We start from the raw sequence: 5,459 nt of genomic DNA on the forward strand, positions 1-5,459 counted from the left end.
GCGGCCTCTGCCCGCCCCCTGGTTTCCGGGGGCCTCTCCCCGGGCTCTCTCGGGCGGCCGCGCCACTTTCCTGTTTAAAGCGCCTCCCAGGGCTTGCTTCAGCGGGGTTTGAACTTTAGTCACCCGAGCAAACGTCCCCTAGGGCGGGGCGGGGTGGGAGGACGCCGCGGGATTAGCCTGACAGCCCTAGGAGGGGCCCGGGAGCCCCTGGGCCTGGCGGGTCGGCTCTGCTGCCGGAGCCGGTTTTCAAGTGTCCATCAGGGACAGTTCAACATTGAAAGAATTTCTGTTGTCCCGGGCTTTCCTTCTTTCATTCTGTCTCCTTTCCTGTGGGTAGAAAGAACACATTATTTTTCTCCCAGAATTGCAGCTCTAAGATATTTGCAGCAAAAACTACACAAATTGGAGGGTAGGGAGGGTGGCAGTGGTGGTGCCTGTTCCCTTCTTTCATGTTTTTCTTCAAACGTCACTTTCCTTCTCAGGGAGGCCAACGACCTTATTTAAAATAGAACCTCACTTCCACCACACTCCCTGTTTGGTTCCTTGCTACATAAGCACCTTCTAACTTCCCGTGTTTTTTGATCATTTGTTTTATTATCTCCCACTCCCGAAATTTATGCTCTATGAAGACCAAGGATTTTGTCCATCTTATGCATTGCTGCATCCCAACTCAGAAAAGCTCCTGGCACATAGTAGGTGGCTGGTATATATTTGGAGAATGAATGAGTGGATAAAAGAGAGCTGAGCGAGGAAGTGGGATGACTGGGAGGAGCTTCTGGTGTGCCTGCTGGAGACACCTAGAACTCAGGAGTATGGCATGGGGCCACCCACTCAGTAGGCCCTGCAGGGCAGGGCTGTCTGAATCTCCCCCAGCCTGCTTCCCAGCCCTAGGCCTGGGTCATCAGAGGAGTTTAAAGTGTTTGTTGAGTGAATGGCAGATGGGTAAGCCAATCTGTGTGCCCCCAGCCCTCCACTGATGGTTCTCAAGCTCCTTCAGAAACAAGATGGTCCCACTGAAGGCAGTTCCAGTGTCCTGCTCTGCAGAGGTGGATGAACCCTGAAGAAGTTGGATGAACCCACTGATAGCTCAAGGCTAGGGGTTGTCATCCAGATCTTTTCATGGTGTATAAGAGAAGGGGTTGGTTGGGAAGGAACCAGATGTGGTATATGTGGTATATGTTCTGAAACGATCAGTGATCATTTTTGCTCTTTCTGGCTGAAGGCAACGGAGTGGGAATTCTCATTGTAAAGAAAGGGACTACTCCCCTGACCAGACCAGGAGGGACGCAGACAACTCCCTCAGGAGAGAGCAAGTTGTTCAATTGAGCAGAGGGGAAGGGAAATGCTATGAGGAGCTGAGAGCCAGGCATGGGAGTAGCCAAGGGAGGGGTGAGGAGTGGTGGCCAGACATGGGTGTGGACCAGAAGGGGAGGCCAGGCCAAGTCATGAAGGGCCATGCTAACTGATTTGAACTTGAGCCTGTTCTGAGATTTTTCAGCAAGGAGAGTGACAGAGCTAGATTTTTTTTTTAAAAATTTATTTGTTTTGTTTTGTTTTGTTTTTTTGAGACAGAGTCTCACTCTGTCACCCAGACTAGAGTGCAGTGACGCGATCTTGGCTTACCGCAACCTCTGCCACCCAGGCTCAAGTGATTCTCCTGCCTCAGCCTCCCAAGTAGCTGGGCTTACAGGCACACACTGCTACCACCTGGCTAATTTTTGTATTTTTAGTAGAGATAGGGTTTCACCATGTTGGCCAGGCTGATCTTGAACTCCTGACCTCAAGTGATCCACCCATGTTGGCCTCCCAAAGTGCTGGGATTACAGGCATGCGCGACCATGCCCAGCTCCAGAGTCAGATTTGAACTTAAGAAATATAACTGGAGGCAGTAGGAAGTTCTATGGGTGGGGACATAATGAAGCCAGAGCAGGGTCCAGCAGAGTCAGCTTGCAAATGAATATTATTGAATAAACAAAAGTAGGGAAACACATAATGAGGAGATTGTATTAGTTTAAGTGATGGATGATAACTATCTGAACAGACGCAGGGCAGTAGGACCAGAAAAAGGAAATATTTGAGAGAACTTAAAGATGAACGAGTAGGATCAATTAGGGGTGTGTGTGTGTGTGTGTGTGTGTGTGTGTGTGTGTGTGTGTGTCAAAGAGCAGGGCATGAAAGAGAGAGGGATCAAACACACACACATGATAACTTGGTTGCTTGTTTACGGGAATGGTTGGGTGGAGATATCAAATGCAGAGATAGGGAAGTGTGTCTCAAGAGTGAGACACACTTTTGCTTGTTGGGGGTGCAGCATTAAGTCATATTTTGGATGTGTTGCATTTTAATCCTTAGCCTTTGGAGTATTCTGTGGTTGTCCCATCAGTAGATGTAAATGTGAGTCTAGAGCTGAGCAGAGAGATTAGAGATGGAGACATGCATCTAGAATCGAGGTACGCAAAAACGGTAGCTTTAGGCCAGGCGCGGTGGCTCACACCTATAATCTCAGCACTTTGGGAGACCGAGATGGGTGGATCATGAGGCCAGGAGTTCGAGACCAGCCTGGCCAACATGGTGAAATCCTGTCTCTACTAAAAATACAAAAAAAAAAAAAAGCCGGGGATGGTCGTGGGTGCCTGTAATTCCAGCTACTTGGGAGGCTGAAGCAGGAGAATCACTTGAACCCCAAACGTGGAGATTGCCGTGAGCCGAGATCTCGCCATTGCACTCCAGCCTGGGTGACAGAGGGAGACTCCATCTCAAAAAAAAAAAAAAAAAAGTAGCTTTAGTCTTGGAAAAATGGGAGCAAGGAGGGAGCATAGAGAAAAAAAAAACCCAGAGGGTCGTAAATGTATCCCTAGGAAATTCCCACATTTAAGAAGGCAGGTGAAGGGAGGACTCTCTGAAAGGCAAGATGGCCAGAGGAAAAAGAGAAGTGAACAAGATAGGAGAAAATACAAAATAAGGCAATCTACCCAGGTAGAGCTGACAGATTTAGCAAGTAAAATACATGATACACAGTTAAATCTTAATTTCAGATAAACAATGGAAAAATTCTTTTTAGTATTATTAGGTCCCAAATATTGGGTAAATGTATAGAATACACTTATACTAAACAATTATTTGTTGTTTTTCTTAAATTCAAATGTCTTGTGTTTTATTTGGCAATACTACACTCAGGTTACTATGAGACAACTTACACTGACTGGGCCTTTCACCTTATTACCCCATCTAGAGATGAAGCAACTGAGACTCAGGGAAAGAGAGTGACTTATCCAAGATCACACAGTTGGTAAGGGCCTAAGTGGAGTAGACCAGGTTTTCTGAACACAAGTTGGGGTCCTTTCTTCTAAAAGTGTGTCCAAGGTTCCATGTGATGATGGCATTTGATTAGAGCCAAAAGCTCAGCACTGGAAGTAGAACAGAAACCAGAAGGCAGCATTGTTAGATAGGATTATTATTAAAAGACCCATCTCTAAGGGATTAAGCCAAGGCAGGAGGGGGAGTGGAGTTTGCCTCAGATTATATGCCTTTTATTTGTCCTCTTCTACTCTGGACTTTTTCTTTTCTTTCTTTCTTTCTTTCTTTCTTTTTTTTTTTTTTTTTGAGACAGAGTCTCGCTCTGTCACCCAGGCTGGAGTACCGTGAAGTGATCTTGGCTCACTGCAACTTCCACTTCCCAGGTTCAAGCGATTCTTCTGCCTCAGCCTCCCGAGTTGCTGTGATTACAGGCATCTGCCACAACACCTGGCTTATTTTTTTTTATTTTAATTTTTTTTAAGAGAGGTAGGGTTTCTCCATGTGGGCCAGGCTGGTCTCGAGCTCCCGACCTCAAGCAATCCACTCACCTCGGCTTCCCAAAGTGCTGGGATTGTAAGTGTGAGCCACTGCACCCAGCTTCTGCCTCTAGACTTCTAAGTCAGTTGCAGGGAGGATGGGAAGGTACTGGAAAAGATGAATCATTAAAAAATATTTTCTTCTAGTTTAAAAAAATAATTTGACAGAAGTTTGAAATTGTGGTAAGAAACACATAACATAAAATTTACCATCTTTATTTTTAAGTATATGACTTAAATAGTGCTAATTACATTTACATTGTTGTGCAATAGATCTCCAGAACTTAATTGTGCAAACCAAAACTTTGCGCTCATTAAACAACTCCCCATTTCCTCTTCTCCTCCCAGCCCCTGGTAGCCACCATTCTATTTCCTGTCTCTAAAATTTGTCTACTCTGGATACCTCACATAAGTCGAAAGAGGAGCCATTTTTAAGTTGGGACATAAAACTGGATCCTCACCCAGAGGCATTAAAAGAGTAAAGTTTCAAAGAGTAAAGTCCTTCCCTGCCTGGAAAGGATTGACATTTTTTAATTGACATAATATGGTCCTAGGAGACCATATCACCTAAGGGAATTGTGGCTATGTTTATAGGCAGCTGGTAACTTAAATGGTTCAATTTTTTAAAATGTGGTTTTGCTGTTTACCTCAAAGGCTGCAACAGAAATGTGCAAAAAAATTTCCAAAAAGATGAGCAGTATTCTAGAGGTGGCTGAAAGAAAGATTGTTGAAACCTCCCAATCCTGGAGTTCTTTTATTATTTTTAGGGTGGAGGCATTTATGTGGTTCGTCATTGCTAACCACAGGTCATTGCTCACATGGTGGCTCAAATAATTTGGAGAGACCCTTTGGATTCCCGGATCTCTAATTTTTAGAGAATAGGTCATTTTCTGTTTTCCTACTTAATTTTCTTTATCACCAATGGAAGAAGTTGCTAGTAGTCTACCCAGTATCTGTTCTCCCCTTCTTCATTAGTAACAGAACCCCAGTTTTATTTAGGGCAATAATGTGTACCAAATATCTGAGCCCTCCTTGTAACAAATGATGGCCAATGAGTTGGAAGCAGAAAGCTTAGTGGCGAGGAGATACTTTGGGGAAAGCCTCAGCAGCTGTCAGGCAGTTTTTGTTATTTTCCTCTCCCTTTCCTCTTGTTGCATGGATGGTGCATTTTTTTAGCATCCATCTTGGTCCATGAGATGACTTGAAGATAGAAGCTTTGTGATGAGAATAATAGAGGAGAAAGATGAGAAGAAGCAGGGTCCCTGAGAGATCAAGGAGCTGCCTACCTATTTTATGTGAGCAAAAGGTAAACATCTTTTTTATTATTATTTAAGTTTTCTATTACATCTGCATCTAAATATAACTAATATGGTCTCCAACCCCTCATCCAATCAGATAATAAGCATCAAGCCAAATGAAGGAATCAGTGTAATTATGGCATAGTTGCCGGGATATCCTCTTGTTGCCTTCCAACTGGATTGCAAGCCCTTAAGGGAAGGCATTAAGGCTATTTACAGAGGTGTCACCAACCTTCATCATAGCACTTGGCACATTGTATGTATTTAATAAATGTTTAATGTTAGTGCTGATGGCAATAGAGGAATCTCATCTCTGCACACCTATTCA

This window comes from Colobus angolensis, unplaced genomic scaffold, assembly GCF_000951035.1.
Source record: "Colobus angolensis palliatus isolate OR3802 unplaced genomic scaffold, Cang.pa_1.0 Scaffold113, whole genome shotgun sequence".
NCBI lineage: Eukaryota > Metazoa > Chordata > Mammalia > Primates > Cercopithecidae > Colobus > Colobus angolensis.